We start from the raw sequence: 19,589 nt of genomic DNA on the forward strand, positions 1-19,589 counted from the left end.
GGGAACTAGATCCCACATGCTACAGCTAAGAGTTCACATGCTGCAACTAAAAAAAAAAAAAAAAGATCATATATGCTGAATCTAAAAGAAACCCTGCCACAGTGAAGATTGAAGATCTCGTGTACTCCAACAAAGACACGGCACTACCACTTTTTTTTTTAATATGGAAATAAGATTTTACATGATTTAATCTACCTTAAAGGGTGTGCAAATGTTATCGACTGCATATCTGTGTCCTCCTCAAACTCATATGCAGATGTCTAATCCCCAATGTGATTGTAATAGGAGGTGGGGTCTTGGGAGGTAATTAAGTCTTAAGGGTGGGGCCCGTAAGAAGAGGGTTAGTGCTCTTATAAGAAGAGGTCACAGAGGTAGCTTGCCCGCATGCCTCCTGCCATATGAGAGCACAACAAGAAGGCAGCCATCTGCAATCCAGACGGGAGGGCCTCCAATACCTGATCATGCTGGCACATGACCTCAGACTTGCAATCTTCAGAACTGTCAGAAGTTAGTGTTGTGTATAAGCCTCCCAGTTTGTCATACTTTGCTACAGCAGCCCCAAGGGATGAAGACAGGTAATGCTCAAATGAGATAACACGTGTGAAGTATCTTATAAGGCATTCTACAAACACAATCTAAGTTTAGAAAGAAAAAAAGTGTCCAAAGCCTGCGTTGCAAAACCCTTTAAGCAGCTCTGTGGAGATGGTCATGTCTAGATTAAAGGCTCATGGACAAACTGGCGCACAGCCGTGCCTCGAGGACCCAGCAGTGGCTCCAGCCTCTCATTTCAGCACATGTTTGGGCACATTCTGGACTCTCCTTGGCCTCTCGGGTTTTCTGTTGATAGCGGAGAGCTGGGCAATGACCACAGCAAAAGGAAAAGGACCAGAGGTGTGGCTGGAACAAGAAACAAGGGGCTGGAGAGACGCTTCCCACTTGGACTGCAGAGAGGCTTCCAGATCACCTTGGTGGACACTCTGTTGAACCTGAACATTCATGATCCCAACCCTTTTCTTGAAAGAATCCACACACCTCCCTAACCCTGTGCAGAAACTGCTTAAATGACTGACTGGAAACGTCTTTTCCTTTCTCACGCTGTGAGTCCCGTGGAGACATGGAGCAGGAACAGCAGAAGAGCTTAAGGATATAGAATTATGACTTTCAAAGTCTTTCCACGGACAACAAAGAAACCATAAAAACCATCCGGACAAATGGAGTGCAAACCTCATCAAAAGACTGTCAGACAGGGTGAAACGCAAACCATCCCCCTCCACCCCTTCTGAGCCTCACAAACAAATTAGAATAAGAACTGTGAAGATGGGCTGGCTGGTCCCATGGCCTGTTCTGATTGTTTCTGGCTAAGAAGAACCAAACTACAGGAACAGACTTTTGGTGGAAAAATCCACGTGCAGATGCGCATTCCTCCTAGCTTTGGAAAAGCCAGGGCAGTTTTGAAATTACAATCTTTAGCAATTGGCATGAAAAGCAAAACAGAAAGTGAGGGGATGGAGACGGGAAGAAGGGGAGGGAAGGGGGCAAAAGAGACAGACCTGGCTCATTTGAATTGTCTGTTTTCATTTTTGACTCTTTTTTTCACAATTCCTTCTGCAAATAGATTCCTATGCTTGCTTAAAAACAAAGCAGAACAGAAACAAACAAAGAACCTAACTTGTTTACAAGCTGGGGTATGTGGTTGAAGGTTCTCATGGGTATTTTCTGGACTGTCTGGCAGGGGGCAACAGTGTGTACAAAGCTGGGGGACCTGCGAGGAAAGGCCAGGTTCTTCCAAAATTCTTCTTTGGGATTGGGGTGCTGGTTAGGCCTCCAGGCATTTGTCTGGGACTGATTTCTGCAATGGATTGTGTATTTGGCTATAGAGTGCAAGTGAAAGAATATGAAACAAGTCCGCTACTCTTGCCTTTATTATTTTTATTAGTTATTAAAATTTTTATTGCAGTTTGTTGTGTTAATTTCTGCTGTACAGCAAAATGAATCAGTCATGTGTATACATATATCCCCTCTTTTTTATATTTCCTTTCCAATTAGATCACCACAGAGCACTGAATAGAGTTCCCTGAGTTATAGAATAGGTTCTCATTAGTTATCTATTTTATACATGTGTGTGCAATGGCAACCCATTCCAGTACTCTTGCCTGGAAAATCCCATGGACAGAGGAACCTGGTGGGCTGCAGTCCATGGGGTCGCTAAGAGTCAGGCACGACTGAGCGACTTCACTTTCACTTTTCACTTTCATGCATTGGAGAAGGAAATGGCAACCCACTCTAGTATTCTTGCCTGGAGAATCCCAGGGACAGAGGAGCCTAGTGGGCTGCTGTCTATGGGGTCGCACAGAGTTGGACACAACTGAAGTGACTTAGCAGCAGAAGCAGCAGCAGCCATGTGCTCAGTCGTGTCTGACTCTGCGACCACATGGACTATAGCCCTCCATGGGATTTCCAGGCAAGAATACTGGAGTGGGTTGCCATTTCCTCCTCCAGGGGATCTTCCCGACCCAGGGATTGAAACCACATCTCCTGCATCCCATGCACTGGCAGGCAGGTTCTTTTACCATTGAGTCACCATGAAGCACCATGTTATATGTAGTAACGTATATATGTCAATTTCAATCTCTCAGTTCACCCCACCCCTCCTCCATCCCCCTTGGTATCCATACTTTTTTTTGTTCTCTATATCTGTGTCTCTATTTCTGCTTTGTAAACAAATAAGATCATCTATACCAATCTTTTCAGATTCCACATATATATGTTAATATACAATATTTGTTTTTCTCTTTCTGACTTCACTCTGTATGAAAAAAACATGGTTCAAAAAGACACATACACCCCAGTGTTCACTGCAGAACTGTTCACAGTAGCCAGGACATGGAAACCAAGTAAGTATCCATCGACAGAGGAAAGGATAAAGAAGACGTAGGACATATAGACGTAGGACATATACACATTAGAGCATTATTCAGCCATAAAAAGGAACACAAGCGGGTCATTTGTAGAGATGCGGATAGACCCCTGTCCTTGCCTTTAAATAGGAGAAGATAACAGATAGAAGATTGTGAGGATGTACAGGTCATGTGCCAAGGGAGTGCTGGAGATCCTGGGGGTGAAGGAGGGAGAAGCCAGTCTAAGTGGGGCCGGGTGGCCTGTTTGGAGAGAAGAGAGCACGCATCAGAGGTGGGCATGTGGCAGACGTGAGCAGTGAGATGTGAATGTGTAGGGTGGGAGACAACCACTTGTGGGTTTGCAGTGGGGGGATGAGGTCAGGCTCAAGACCGTGTCCACGGCCGATCAATAAGCTTAGTGGCCCTGGGTCACAGGCAGCAGAAACCAGGAGAGGCCCCTGGTAGGGGGCAATACCGTGAACACACAGTGTGGTGGAGCACACAGCCCGTGGTGGATGGATGCAGTGGGTACTGGGGGGTACGAGAGGTGAAACTAGCAGGAACGGAATAGAAAGTGGAATAGAAAGTGACAAATTCATGCAAAGAGAAATAGCAAATCACCAAGTTCCAGGAATTGGTGTGTGTTATCTGAAGTTTTGACTTGACTTGTGACTTACTCTGCACTGATAAGATCTCTGACTCAGAGATTTCTAAGCGGTTTTGTTTTTTTTTTCTCGATCCTTAATTTACTGGAGGAATCCATCCTCTCTGAAAGCTAAGTTATATTCATTCAGAAGAAACTTTTTTTTTTAGGGCCCACCTTATGGCTTTGGCTATAGTTACCATCGGCTTCTTACCAACTATTCCTCCTATTCTTTTTTTTTTTTAATTGAAGGAGGATGGCTTTACAGAATTGTGTTGTTTTTTGGTCAAACCTCAACATGAATCAGCCATAAGTATACATATATCCCCTCCTATTCTTTTATTCTAACAGTAGAGGCATGCAAAAGTTACAGGACACCTGGATGAATTCCCTGTAACCAACAGAGGGCAGGTTGTGGCTGGATTTTTTCCTAATGGTTGATCAGAGGAGTGTCTGGCAGCCCTGTCTTTTCCTTCGATGCCCTGGGGATCTGGGGGGAGCCTGGTTGAGAGAACTTTTGAGGTCCCTACCAACCCTAAAGTCTTATAGTAGGTACCAAAAAATAGTGACAGAAACAGAAAGGCCACGAGCAATCAGCCTGAAGTGCCTCCTCCAGCGAAGGTAACAGAGCAATAAACAGCATCCGTCATGCCTACAGCGAAGGGTCCCGGAGCAGAGTGTGAAATCAGGGCAGCAAAGGCCACAAGGCTCCCTTCCCACATGCTCTTTCATTTCTACCCACTTGCATGGAAAATCCTGCCCCTGGAATCTGAGTCCACGAAGGACACCCGGGTCCATTTACTGAGGAGTTTAACAAATGCTGTCTGTGGGCACTGGGTACATTACGGCACCTACTAAATGGAAGATTGAAATGAAAGCCAGTGTTTTTGGATTAAGTCCTACTACAAGGATAGAGCTGAAGATGGGGAAGGCCAAGATCAAGAGCTAAGATCTGACATTCTGCCTTAGAGGCTGGAAGCACCAGGGCAGCCCTGCGGATTAAATGAGATACCCAGGCAAACAGCTGGCATGGTGCCTAGCACAGAGTGAAACTTGGTGAACATTAGCAAGTAATATTATTGCAATTATTGCTATATTTGCATCATTAAATACCTTATGAATGTTCAAACCCAGAAACAGGTTGGCCAGTCCTACCAAATATACATTAACCTCCCTCCCTTTGCTTCCATCCATTTTACTTTGCTCTACTTATTTTTCCATGTATTGCCTAATTTAATCACGTAGGCTATGGCTTTTCCAGTGGTCATGTGTGGATGTGAGAGTTGGACGGTGAAGAAAGCTGAGCGCCAAAGAATTGATGCTTTTGAACTGTGGTGTTGGAGAAGACTCTCGAGAGTCCCTTGGACTGCAAGGAGATCTAACCAGTCCATCCTAGAGGAGATCAGTCCTGGGTGTTCATTGGTAGAGGACTGATTTTGAAGCTGAAACTCCAATACTTTGGCCACCTGATGTGAAGAGCTGATTCATTGGAAAAGACCCTGATGCTGGGAGAGATTGAGGGCAGGAGGAGAAGGGGACAGCAGAGGATGAGATGGTTGGATGGATCACCGACTCAATGGACATGGGTTTGGGTGAACTCCGGGAGTTGGTGATGGACAGGGAGGCCTGGTGTGTTGCAGTTCATGGGGTCACAAAGAGTCAGACGCGACTGAGAGATTGGACTGAACTGAATTCATGATGATTACTGTCTGCATCTCCCACCTGAATGTCAGGTCCATTAGGGTCAGGACCCCTCTTTGGTTCTCTGATAGAACCAAGCACCCAGCCCAGAGCAAGCATACAATAAATATTCGTTGAATGAATGAATGAATGCCCGGCCAATATTTTCTCCTTCTTGCTGAACAGACACACTTCCTCTCGTTGTTGACTATTTTCCTAGCTGATGGGCATTCCAAGCCTCTGCCCAGACTTCTCACTAAATGAAGTCACCAGGTGATTCCAGGCTGTGTGTGTGCTAAGTCACTTCAGTCGTGTCTGACTCTTTGTGACCCCGTGGACTACAGTCAGGCTCCTCTGTCCATAGGGCTCCTCAGGCAAGAATACTGGAGTGGGTTGCAATGCCCTCCTCCAGGGATGCCATGCCCTTCCTGACCCAGGGATTGAACCTGAGCCCCTTATGTCTCCTGCACTGACAGGCAGGCTCTTTGCCACTAGCGCCACCCGGGAAACCCATTCCAGTCTGGGTGATGGGTGATATATGAGTGTGCACAGTTAACCCACGCTGCCCTCTGAGCAGAATGGCCTACAGTCCTCCTACAACAAAGCATAGGCAGAAACCTGTCCCCACAGGAAGCCCAGGACTAGATGCCACTCATTCAGGTGACCTGCTGTGTATCTTATATATATTTTAACAATGTCAGTGTTCAAATGAAGACTTGTTTTTGTTCCTAAAAGTCATACAAGTGAGAACCCAGCATGATGGTCAGTTCTGGTACCAGACACTCAAACAGAAATATGTCTACAACCAAAATGGAAAAGCCTGGACCCAGGAGCTACCCAACAACTCAGAGTCCTGCACACTCTGCCTCCCTGGTGCCCAGCTGCCCATCAGCATGTGGGCCGTCCTCCTGTGGGGTGTGCCTGGCTCAGGAGGCGGCCTTGAGTGTCCCCTGGGCCCTGCGGTCTGCTTTCTGAGAACTGACTTCTGAAAACACGCACTTAAGCGGGCGACCGAGGGTGCGTGTGTGCGTGCTAAGTCGCTTCAGTCATGTCCGACCCTTTGTGACCCCATGGACTGTAGCCCGCCAGGGTCCTCTGTCCATGGGACTCTCCAGGCAGGAATACTGGAGTGGATTGCCATGCCCTCCAGTGGATCTTCCTGACCCAGAGAATGAACCCACATCTCATGTCTCCTGCATTGGCAGGTGGGGTCTTTACCACTGGCGCCACCTGGGAAGCCCCTGACCAAGGGTACAACAGGTGAAAATATGACTGTTAGGGGCCCTCAGAGGAGCTGGTCTCAGAACTTTCGGGTAGCAGCAGATGCTTGATCAGTAAAAAATCACTTTTTACTTCAGTGATGCCTTCTACCCCCAGCTTGATAATTAATCTTATTGCAATAATCTTTTTCAGAGGATCTTCCCAGAAGGGCTCTGCCTGGAGCTTATGGTTTCAGGCAGTCCTAACATCCACTCTGGCCAAAGCTGAGAAAGACTGAACCTCATTCTGGGCACTGCTAGGCATTGTGGATAATTCGGCTTCATGTATATAATGGTCTGAACAGTATCTTCATTATAGCATGTCTGGTGTGGCTGACTTGACCTTCAATGGCCTCTTAGATTCCAGGGGAGCCTCCTGGGGTGGAGAAATATGAGCATGGAGATTTTTTTTCTTTTTTCTGAAAACTCCTTGTGGGAAGGGGAAGACTTTTTCTGGACGTGACCTTCTCACAGACATCCCAGTGTTAACTCAGCTTCTGTGTGAAGCTGTTAAACGGGTCCTAGAAACCTGGCCAAACATCGCAGGAAAGCTTTCTTTCTGCTCTGATGCCGACGGTTCGCTGTCTGAAGGCCCAATGTCCCAGGCAACACGCAGCTCCACATTTTGTCATGACCTCACCCGGGGGCCAGAGATGCTGGAGACGTGGGCACAAAAGCCTCTCTCTTCCTCCCTTCCGGCATGAGCCCATGCTCTCAATTACTTGATGGAAAAAGATGAATATTCCCTGAAACTTCTCTTCGAGTTTCTGGTTGGCAGCACCTCACCCTGTTTATCCTTGGAAAGCCCGGCTTCTGAATGCAGACCTTTCAGCAGGACAGGCAAGGCGGCTCCAGCTCAAGGCAGTGGCTTCTCTCAGTCTGATCCAGACCTCCTTTCTTGGAAGAGCGAGGTTGCCCAAGGACAAAAGCTCTAAGAAAGGGAACCCCTGAGTCCAAAGCCCCAAGCTTCCTAAGAAAGAGCCAAACCCACCAGGAGGAAGACCCATTGCCCAAACTCCCCCATCTATAGGTAACATTTTTTTGGTGGGGGAGAGGGGTGTTCACGAGGCCTGTGGGATCTTAGTTCCCTGACCAGGGATCAAACTGGCACTCCATGTTGGAAGGTGGATTCTTAATCACTGGACCACCAGGGAAATCCCACACACAGCGAAGACTATACTCGAAGACAACATCCTTGCTGTTGGCAGAGGACTCAACGATATGGTCCTCCATATCCCCCAACCTCTGAGGCCCTGGGGTATAAATGGTCCAGCCTAAGAGGAGGAGCAGGTCTGACTTGGCCACCAGTCCAGCTCTGCTTCTCTCTGGGCTCTTTCTTCTGCCCTGCCTAGCATGCCAAACCTTCCAGACTCAGGACCAACCCTGTGCCGGCCGCGATCGCCATATAGCCCCTGCCAGCCATCGTACCAGACATCTGACCTGCTGGCCTGGCCTCCCACTTTCAAAGCTGTGTTAAGGCAATGGGCACCTGGGCTGTGCAAGGTCATACAGGGCGTGGACCCCCTTGGGCAGACACCCTTTCTCTCTAGAAGGTCGGTGGTTATGCTTCAGATCCCAGCCCTGGCGAACAATCATCGTCAAAAGGTTACTCTGCCTTTTTGAACCCCATGTTCTGCTTCTCTAAAAATATTAGTAACAGATGCTGCATAGGATTGCTAGAAAGATTAAATAAGGATTCGCTCAATGGCAATTTAAAAAATATATACAATATACACGTAGTCTATACAATCTTGCTTGCGCCTCTAAGATGTTGGTCTTGGTGAAGTGAGGTTAGAAAGCTCACCAGGGAAAACCCTGAAAAAGAAGCGAAGCTGTAAAGGAGGAAGGAGAGTTCCATTCCTGTGCTCTGAGACCAGTGATTCCCAAACAGGAATAAAGTCTCACTCTCTTTTAGAAGGAGAATGTATGACAGCAAGTCTCCTACATATGAATGAGTTCCTTTCCGAGAGCGCGTTCGTAAGTCCAATCTGTTTGTAAGTCCAACACAGTTAGCCTGGGTACCCAACTAACACCATCGTTATCCCTCGGTGCATCTTAGCAGTACTGGCTACATCACTGCCCCTCTTACTCTTCTTTCTGGACATGCTGGGCTTGAAATAAAGATGTTGTACTACCATATTCTATACAGGACTGTAAAGAACATGAAAGCACTATTACCTGTAGAGGATGCAGGCACGTGAACTAACTTATGTGACTGGAAATGCAAACGCACGTTCACATCTTGGAAAGCTCACAACTTGAAGGTTCGTGTGTAGGGGACTTGCTGTATCCTGGATCCCAGTTTAGAATCACTGGCCTAGAAGCTGGTGAGGGCCTGTGGCTCTGGCTGCCTGCTGGTCTATTACTAGCCTAGGTTTTACCCAGCATTCCTCCCGCCGTCCCCGACTGTCAGCTCCCCCAGCTCCCTGCCCAGCCAGCCCTGGAGCTCTGAGCTGGGGCCTCACCTCTTTGCAACCTCATCTACAAGTGCAGCTCAGCCTTCGCCTTGGAGGCGTCCTATGTTCTAAAGGGCATCAGGGGATCTTGGCTTCCAAGGAGACCTCAAGAAGAGGGAAATATCTAGGCAAGGCTTTCCTCAAACTTGGAATGCATGGAGAAAAAAAAAAGAACAAACATCCTGGATCAGATTTCTTTTGCTCAAGGATTTGTCCTGGAATCCAAACAGCCTAGGAGCCTCGGAGCCAGCCCCGCTGTGTGGAGTAGAATGAAGCTACTGTTTCAGATATTTCACGTGAAGAAATATCTGAAAGGACACATGAGAGAAATGCTTAAAGAATGATCGGCTTTCACAGATGATGGCTGGAGAGGCCAGTGGTACCTTCTCTGCACAGCCTCACCCCGGTCCCACGAGACTGGACCTGCTAAGGCCAGCCCTCCCTGGCTCTGCTCCTCCCATGGGGCTCTGTGTCTGAATGACACACAAGCCTCAGTGACCTCTTTATTTTGATAAGGGCTCCAAGTGGGATTTGGAGGCCAGCCTTGTGTGGAAAAGCAATTCATACTGACTCGATTAGTTGAGTGTTTGCCAGAATTCCCCTCTACGTTAGGCAGTGTAGACGCAACAAAACTGCAGACTTCTTGGGTCAAATCTGCCTCAGGTTTAAGTGATTCCAGGTCAGAACAAGAAAACCTAACCAGTTGCTCACTTGGGTAACAGGCTTGAGATGAATGAGTGGCCATCTGTGTTCAGCCCCCTGGGTCCTGAGAGCCCGGATCTGATGCGCTCCCGTCCGCTTCCTTGGGGGGGGTCGCCCTCACTCTCCCTGATTATTCGGGACACAGTCCTGCATGCGATGCATGACTCACCTTTTGCATCTTTCACTCCCAAAGTTCTGCAAAGGCTTACTGGTGAGGGTCTCGTGGTTATCACCCTCGTTTTGTTCAGCCTCCCGCTGTGATTCCTGGTGCACTTATGCCTCTCGCTTGGTGAGCATCTTTGGGAAGGGAGGGACTGTATCTTATCACCTGGTTTTCCTTTCCCACCCCCAGGTTCCTCTTCTCTTCCAGCATGAGCTATTGGGCCTAGCTGGTATCTCATACTCCACAAACATTCATTCATTCAGCAACGTTTTAGTGAATGTGTATTATGGTGCCAGACCCTCTTCAGTGTGTGGAGAATGCATCGGTGGCCAGACACACAACCTTGCTCTGGCAGCTGACATTCAAAACACAGAGTGCTGCGCTGTGCTTAGTCCCTCAGGCGTGTCTGACTCTTTGCGACCCCATGGACTGTAGACTGCCAGGCTCCTCTGTTCATGGGATTTCCCAGCCAAGAATACTGGAGTAGATTGCCATTTCTTCCTCCAGGGGATCGTCCCAACCCAGGGATTGAACCCAAGTCTCCTGTGTCTTCTGCACTGCAAGCAATTTCTTTACCCACTGAGCCATCAGTGAAGTGAAAGTCACTCAGTTGTGGCCAACTCTTTGCGACCCCATGGACTATACCGTCCATGGAATTCTCTGGGCCAGAATACTGGAGTGGGTAGCCTTTCCCTTCTCCAGGGGATATTCCCAACCCAGGGACTGAACCCAGGTCTCCTGCATTGCAGGCAGATTCTTTACCAGCTGAGCCATAAGTTCAGTTCAGTTCAGTTCAGTTGCTCAGTCGTGTCCAACTCTTTGCAACCCCATGAACCGCAGCACGCCAGGCCTCCCTGTCCATCACCAACTCCTGGAGTCCACCCAAACCCATCCATTGAGTCGGTGATGCCATCCAACCAGCTCATCCTCTGTCGTCCCCTTCTCCCCCTGCCCTCAATCTTTCCCAGCATCATTTTCAAATGAGTCAGCTCTTCACATCAGGTGGCCAAAGTATTGAAATTTCAGCTTCAACATCAGTCCTTTCAATGAACACTCAGGACTGATCTCCTCTAGGATGGACTGGTTAGATCTCCTTGCAGTCCAAGGGACTCTCAAGAGTCTTCTCCAACACCACAGTTCAAAGGCATCAATTCTTCAGTGCTCAGCTTTCCTCACAGTCCAACTCTCACATCTATACATGACCACTGGAAAAACTATAGCCTTGACTAGACGGACCTTTGTTGGCAAAGTAATGTCTCTGCTTTTGAATATGCTGTCTAGGTTGGTCATAACTTTCCTTCCAAGGAGTAAGCATCTTTTAATTTCATGGCTGCAATCACCATCTGCAGTGATTTTGGAGCCCAAAAAAATGAAGTCTGACACTGTTTCCACTGTTTCCCCATCTATCTGCCATGAAGTGATGGGACCAGATCCCATGATCTTCGTTTTCTGAATGTTGAGCTTTAAGCCAACTTTTTCATTCCCCTCTTTCACTTTCATCAAGAGGCTTTTTAGTTCCTCTTCACTTTCTGCCATAAGGGTGCTGTCATCTGCATATCTGAGGTTATTGATATTTCTTTCGGCAATCTTGATTCCAGCTTGTGCTTCTTCCAGTCCAGCGTTTCTCATGATGTACTCTGCATAGAAGTTAAATAAGCAGGGTGACAATACACAGCCTTGACGTACTCCTTTTCCTATTTGGAACCAGTCTATTGTTCCATCTCCAGTTCTAACTGTTGCTTCCTGACCTGCATACAGATTTCTCAAGAGGCAGGTCAGGTGGTCTGGTATGCCCATCTCTTTCAGAATTTTCCACAGTGTATTATGATCCACACAGTCAAAGGCTTTGGCATAGTCAATAAAGCAGAAATAGATGTTTTTCAGGGAAGCTCCCAAAACACATGGTAAACTACAACGTAAATTAGAAGTTGGTGTGCTATGAGAAAAAGAAAACAGGCAAAGGAGAGGGCCTCACTGATGACAATTTTGAACAAAGACTTGGCCTGTCTAGTGTTAGGAACATAAAGCTCTTCATAGTGCCATGATTTTCTTATGAAAAGTGACTGGGTCACCCTAATTGATCTCAAAGCCCTTCCAGAAAGTTAATCCCTCTTTGTCAGTTCTTTAGATGGTGAGATTTTATGATAGAAGATGAAAAAAAAAAAATTAGCTAAAAAACTCGACAGTATCTTTTGTATGTTTGGATGAGAGATAGTAAAAGGTGAAATAAGTCTACTTTTTTCGAGTCTAGCCACCTAATGTTAAGGGTCATTGGAAAAGACCCTGATGCTGGGAAAGACTGAAGGCAAAAGAAGGGTTTGGCAGAGAATGAGATGGTTATATAGCATCATTGACTCAACGGACATGAATCTGAGCAAACTTAGGGAGATAGTAAAGGACAAGGAGAGCCTGGTGTGCTGCAATCCATGGGGTTGCAAAAAGTCGGCCATGACTTAGCAACTGAACAACAACAACAATTAAAGTGTTCACCAATTTTTGCATATTTAGAATCAAGGTATTATCAAATCTATGATCCCAGACTCATACTGACATAGGAAAGCCATTTAAACGAAGAAACTGAAAATTCCACACTTCCTATGCCTTGCTTTTGAGCCACCTCTAAAGTGGATTGCAGGAAAGGGCATTTCTCTGGGGTCACTGTGAATGAGAAATAAACAAGTGAATTCTCCGCAGTGGAACACTCAATCTTTGTGGCCAGCCCATGAGCCCCAGAACACTCCCACCTCTGTGTTCTGCATTCACAGATCAGAAGCACAGGGATTAGGGTTTGCCTGGTGATCCAGTGGCTGAGACTCCGAGCTTCCAATGCAGGGGTCATGGGTTCGATCCCTGGTCAGGGAACTAGATCCCACATGCCACAAGTAAGTGTTCGAATGCTGTAACTAAAAAAGATTCCGCATGCTGCATATAAAAGTGGCAACTAGAGATCCGGCATGCTACAACTAAGACCTGATAGAGCCAAACAAATAAATTAAAAAAGCACAGGAGTTAAAGAACCATGAGCAGGTGGAGTGTGGTCTCACTTACGTAATAGAATCTGAGGCTTCTTTTCAGGCTGGAAGGGACTTCAGACATTATCTAAACCAGACATGCAAATTAGCACAGGCCTGGAGGCCCAAAGCCTGAGAGAAAGCATATGCGACCATATAAGAATTTTAATAGAAATTGAAAGTATGACTCACAGCAGAAAAAACTGCCTTTCTCTAAACTCCAGGATATTGGGCAGGACGGACCATTCTTTTTACAGGCAGGCCAAAGACTTTGGAAGCTCAAAGAGTTTTCAAAGTTAGAGTGAGAACAATTTTCATCTCTTTGGAAGAGGGATACCTAAATCTTATTGAGTCTAAGGTCACATGTGATGTAATTAAGGACTCTTAGGGATTTTCACGGGAAGGAATTCCGTGATTCCTCTTTAATTCATTCCCATAAGGGAAACAGTTCATTGCCATGGAAGGAACGCTACACAAGGCTTCAGAACTCCTTGGGTTGCTTTCCATCTCTGCCAGTTACCAGCTGTGTGAGCTTGCGCAGGTGACAATCTCTCTGAACCTCTCAGTCCACCTATCTGTAACAGGGGAGAAATGATTCTCCTAAAACTTAAGAACTTGGAGACGCAAATGGCTTATTTAATCCTCCCAGAGTTCTTTTGGGAATAAATGAGATCATGCATGTGAAAATGCTTTCTACACTCCAAAGTATCATTTAAGAGTATAACTGCTATTCTTTTCCAGAGTTTTAGTCCTTGGAAAAAAGTTAATCTTTCCCGTGTCAACCAAGGCTAATTTCTTGTGCTTCTTTGTTTAGGGAAGCAGAAGCATATATTTAATTAAATTGGCAAACCAGATTTTCCCTCCGCAGTGAATCCATCAACTGTCAGTGATATTTACTGAATATCTACAGGGCTGGGAAAAGGGATACAGAACAAAATTCAGAATTAGAGATGACAAAGTAATCTGTAGTTACCTTAGCATGGTAGTTAGGTCCACATACGGCTTGTGAGTAACGTAGGGTCCAGAGAAGTGACTGCATGCAGTCTTTGTAAGTAAAGAAAAAATTATCTTGAAGAGGCTGGAACTTGAATTAGGCCTTAAAGGATATGTTGGATTTTGATAAAGTAGTAACTCCATTTAATTTACCACTCGCTCTTTAGAATATGTCTAACACAAGAATTTGAACCGCATCAGCGGCATGTTAAACTTTTCATTGATCCTCACGTGTGACTGCTTACAGATCCCTGAGGCTGGAGGGGAGAAGCTCACGTGGGTCCTGGTTAGTGTTTCTAACTATAGCATTTCTTCCTCAAAGACGTTAACGTCTGCCAAAAGGATGTTTCACGAGAAATAATTATTTATTATCTTAGATGTGGACTTCTCTGAAGAGGGTTCGTTGTTACATCTTTAAAAAGAATTTGGGGAAGTTTTTACAATAAAATAACAAATGATGCTATCTTTGCCTTGGCTTTTCACTAGAAGATTTCCCAAGTCCCTTCATCTCTGTCTGGCATAAGAGAAGCTTCTTTTTTTCCTATTTTTTAAAATTTAAGTGCTAAAAAAAATTGTTACAATGTTGTATTGGTTGAGATGATTCTTCCTGGAGAGAAATTTGGCTTATGAGCATGAGAATCAACAAGCGCCTTTTAAATACTTTTCAGCAACTACTGTCCCTCCAAACAACCGCTGCAATTTCTAAATCAGTGCATTTTGCAAAACAAAGGCATTTGGAATGTTCTATGTGGAGGCGCCCACCACTGGGCTAACTGGAGCACTTGTGGACCTAGTCTTTTCTTTTCAAAGTACCCCGGGACCCGACTCCTCAACAGAGCCAACAGTGGTCACTTCTAGTTTCTATTACAAACCAAGACCCCGTGGCCATGGAAATGGAGTGACATCAACCGAGGCCAATTTCATTTTGAGTCTTAGCTCTGCTATCTATCTAGAATGGGATGACACGTCTGAGTCAAAGTGAAACCTGGTAGAGATGGGAGGTTTAAAATAGTAACAGTTAAGAGTCTGGAGATGAATTGGAAATGCAAAACCCAAACGGCCCACTCAGTAAGTGTGAAACGCCTGAGAAGTGGGCAGGGCTGGGTGGTGCTGAGCCCCGCCCACTGGGCACCCCGCCCGCAGGGGTGGGCGGAGCAGTTTTCTGGCTCAGCCCAGTTGGAAGGGTGCTCTGGAGGTCAGCTCAGTTCAGTTCAGGGCTCAGTCGTGTCCGACTCTTTGCGACCCCGTGAATCACAGCACGCCAGGCCTCCCTGTCCATCACCAACTCCCGAAGTTCACTCAAACTCATGTCCATCGAGTCGGTGATGCCATCCAGCCATCTCATTCTCTGTTGTCCCCTTCTCCTGCCCCCAACCCCTCCCAGCATCAGGGTCTTTTCCAATGAGTCAACTCTTCGCATGAGGTGGCCAAAGTATTGAAATTTCAGCTTTAGCATCAGTCCTTCCAATGAACACCCAGGACTGATCTCTTTTAGGATGGACTGGTTGGATCTCCTTGCAGTCCAAGGGACCCTCAAGAGTCTTCTCCAACACCACAGTTCAAAAGCATCAGTTCTTTGGCACTCAGCTTTCTTCACAGTCCAACTCTCACATCCATACATGACCACAGGAAAAACCATAGCCTTGACTAGACAGACTTTGTTGGCAAAGTAATGTCTCTGCTTTTGAATATGCTGTCTAGGTTGGTCATAACTTTCCTTCCAAGGAGTAAGCATCTTTTAATTTCATGGCTGCAATCACCATCTGCAGTGATTTTGGAGCCCCCCAAAATAAAGTCTGACACTGTTTCCACTGTTTCCCCATCTATTTCCCATGAAATTATGGGACCAGATGCCATGATCTCAGTTTTCTGAATTGAGCTTTAAGCCAACTTTTTCACTCTCCTCTTTCACTTTCATCAAGAGGCTTTTTAGTTCCTCTTCACTTTCTGCCGTAAGGGTGCTGTCATCTGCATATCTGAGGTTATTGATATTTCTTTCGGCAATCTTGATTCCAGCTTGTGCTTCTTCCAGTCCAGCGTTTCTCATGATGTACTCTGCATAGAAGTTAAATAAGCAGGGTGACAATATACAGCCTTGACGTACTCCTTTTCCTATTTGGAACCGGTCTGTTGTTTCATGTTCAGTTCTAACTGTTGCTTCCTGACCTGCATACAGATTTCTCAAGAGGCAGGTCAGGTGGTCTGGTATGCCCATCTCTTTCAGAATTTTCCACAGTTTATTGTGATCCACACAGTCAAAGGCTTTGGCATAGTCAATAAAGCAGAAATAGATGTTTTTCTGGAACTCTTGCTTTTTCGATGATCCAGTGGATCCTGGCAATTTGATCTCTGGTTCCTCTGTCTTTTCTAAAACCAGCTTGAACATCTGGAAGTTCACGGTTCATGTACAGCTGAAGTCTGGCTTGGAGAATTTTGAGCATTACTTTACTAGCGTGTGAGATGAGTGCAATTGTGTGGTAGTTTGAGCATTCTTTGGCATTGCTTCTCTTTGGGATTGAAATGAAAACTGACCTTTTTCAGTCCTGCGGCCACTGCTGAGTTTTCCAAATTTGCTGGCATATTGAGTGCAGCACTTTCACAGCATTATCTTTCAGGATTTGAAATAGCTCAACTGGAATTCCATCACCTCCACTACCTTTGTTCGTAGTGACACTTTCGAAGGCCCACTTGACTTCACATTCCAGGATGTCTGGCTCTAGGTGAGTGATCACACCATCGTGATTATCTGGGTCATGAAGATCTTTTTTGTACAGTTCTTCTGTGTATTCTTGCCACCTCTTCTTAATATCTTCTGCTTCTGTTAGGTCCAGACCATTTCTGTCCTTTATCGAGCCCACCTTTGCATGAAATGTTCCCTTGGTATCTCTAATTTTCTTGAAGAGATCTCTAGTCTTTCCCATTCTGTTGTTTTCCTCTATTTGTTTGCATTGATCGCTGAGGAAGGCTTTCTTATCTCTCCTTGCTATTCTTTGGAACTCTGCATTCAGATGCTTATATCTTTCCTTTTCTCCTTTGCTTTTCGCTTCTCTTCTTTTCACAGCTATTTGTAAGGCCTTCCAGACAGCCATTTTTCTTTTTTTGCATTTCTTTTCCATGGGGATGGTCCTGATCCCTGTCTCCTGTACAATGTCAGGAACCTCATTCCATAGTTCATCAGGCACTCTATCAGATCTAGTCCCTTAAATCTATTTCTCACTTCCACTGTATAATCATAAGGGATTTGATTTAGGTCATACCTTAATGGTCTAGTGGTTTTCCCCACTTTCTTCAATTTAAGTCTGAATTTGGCAATAAGGAGTTCATGATCTGAGCCACAGTCAGCTCCCGGTCTTGTTTTTGCTGACTGTGTAGAGCTTCTCCATCTTTGGCTGCAAAGAATATAATCAATCTGATTTCCTTGTTGACCTGGTGATATCCATGTGTAGTCTTCTCTTGTGTTGTTGGAAGAGGGTGTTTGCTATGACTAGTGTGTTTTCTTGGCAGAACTCTATTACCCTTTGCCCTGCTTCATTCCATATTCCAAGGCCAAATTTGCCTGTTATCCCAGGTGTTTCTTGACTTCCTAGTTTTGCATTCCAGTCCCCTATAATGAAAAGGACATCTTTTTTGGGTGTTAGTTCTAAAAGGTCTTGTAGGTCTTCATAGAACTATTCAACTTCAGCTTTTGCAGCGTTACTGGTTGGGGCATAGGCTTGGATTACCATGATATTGAATGGTTTGCCTTGGAAACGAACAGAGATCATTCTGTCGTTTTTGAGATTGCATCCAAGTACTGCATTTCAGACTCTTTTGTTGACTATGATGGCTACTCCATTTCTTCTAAGGGATTTCTGCCCACAGTAGTAGATATAATGGTCATTGGATTTAAATTCACCCATTCCAGTCCATTTTAGTTCACTGATTCCTAGCATGTCGACGTTCACTCTTGCCATCTCCTGTTTGACCAGTCCCAATTTGCCTTGATTCATGGACCTGACATTCCAGGTTCCTATGCAATATTGCTCTGGAGGTCAAGGTGGCCCCAAATACCTGTCCTGCAGCCTCACGCCTCGTTCCCCATCCTGGGGTGCACTGACAGTATTTTTCTTTATAAAAATGCATCAGGGCTCATGCCTTCACTGTCACCTTCACTCATGTTGCAGAGCAAGGTGGTGCCTATCAGATTCTCGATTTCTCCAGGAAGCATGTAGGAGCAGCTTTGACAGACATGACTACAAGAGATAAGCCGAAGAGGGGTGGGGGCAAGAAGACCAAAGTGCACATTTCTAAGCAGCCCAGAATGGTATCAGGGGCTGGAATGCCAGCGGGCACAGGGATGAGGAGAAAACAACGCTGCGGAATGATGCTGACACAGAGCAACGAAAACACGTTGCATCTCCATTAAGTATTCAAGTAAAGCCTGGGGAAGGCGGCGGGGTGATGGAGGGGGAGAGGATTTGAGAAGCAGTGGGAACACTCAGCTCCAACCTTGCCCACCAGGGACTGAGAAGGGGGTGTGGTCTAGGATGCTGGGGCAGGTGGCTTCTGTCTTTAAAATGGTCCAGGTGATGCCGACACCTTTCCTTCTCTTGGAGAGCCATGGGTCAAGGAAGTTGACCAAGGCAAGGCCTTGGTTAACTCCTGTAACTGAGGAAATTTCACAACTAGACTTATCAAACGAACATCCATTAATCTTTTTTTTTTAAGTTTACTGCACTCTTTCTTATCAACAGAGTATTACTCAAGATAGCGTGTCATCTTCTAAATCTCTTCTTTTCCTCTTTAATTAAAAAAAAATTTTTTTATTTAGTTGTTTTGGCTGTACTGGGTTTTTGTTGCTGTGGGAGGGCTTTCTCTCTAGTTGTAGTGTAGGGCTTCTTGTTGTGGCAGTTTCTAGGGCAGGCTACAGAGCCTGGGCTCGGTAGTTGAGGCACATGGGCTTAGTTGATCTGAGGTCTGTGGAATCTTCCTGGACCAGGGATCGAACCCATGTCGCAGGCACTGGCAGGGGGATTCTTAATGACTGGACCACCAGGGAGGTCTTTCTCTCTGATTTTTAAAAATGTCATATTAAACACACAAAAAATGTGTAATGCTGTGTAAATTATCAAGCACAGTAATTAAAAACATCTGTGAGGTCATCTAACATGCTTCTGGAAATGCAAAATCTGAGTACCCAAGTGAGGATCCTAATATTTTTTTTGGGGGGGAGCCATAGTGGATATCAGTGAATGTCATCATATCATCTTAACAACTAGATGACGTCAGCTTCCTGAAAAATATGGGCCATTCTACGGGGTGGAGGATGGAAAAGGGAGACGCAGCCATAGAGCCTGTCACTGCTGGGTGGGGAGGGAACTGTGGAAATGGGCTCCAGTCTGCTTTAATTCCTACTAGGCTTTGTGATTTGGGCTTAATCTATCTGTCCCCCCGTTTTCTCATGTGCAAAATGGGAAGAATAACTGTGTGTGTGCTTAGTCGCTCGGTCATGTCCAACTCTCTGTGACCTTTAGGACCGTAGTCCACCAGGCTCCTCTCTGTCCATGGGATTTCCCAGTCAAGAAAACCGGAGTGGGTTGCTATTTCCTTCTCCAGGGGATCTTTCTAACCCAGGGGTTGAACCTATGTCTCCTACACTGCAGATGGATTCTGTACTCACTGGGTCATCAGAGAAGTCCTAATAATAATTGTACCAACTACATAAGGTGATTATGAAGTGTAAAGATGAAGTGAATAGGACAGTTCTTAGCACAAGCCCTCAGTGAACAGCAGCTGTTATAGTTAT

The 19,589-nt window shown here is 45.8% G+C and overlaps 1 protein-coding gene across 3 annotated transcripts in view; it reads right to left on the reverse strand.

Annotated features, from left to right (window-relative positions):
* The window catches only part of FLI1 (Fli-1 proto-oncogene, ETS transcription factor), a 131,199-nt gene that overhangs the window by 8,551 nt on the left and 103,059 nt on the right, over nucleotides 1-19,589 (reverse strand). The window lies entirely within an intron of this gene.

Source organism: Capricornis sumatraensis, chromosome 8 (genome assembly GCF_032405125.1).
Source record: "Capricornis sumatraensis isolate serow.1 chromosome 8, serow.2, whole genome shotgun sequence".
Taxonomy (NCBI): Eukaryota; Metazoa; Chordata; class Mammalia; order Artiodactyla; family Bovidae; genus Capricornis; species Capricornis sumatraensis.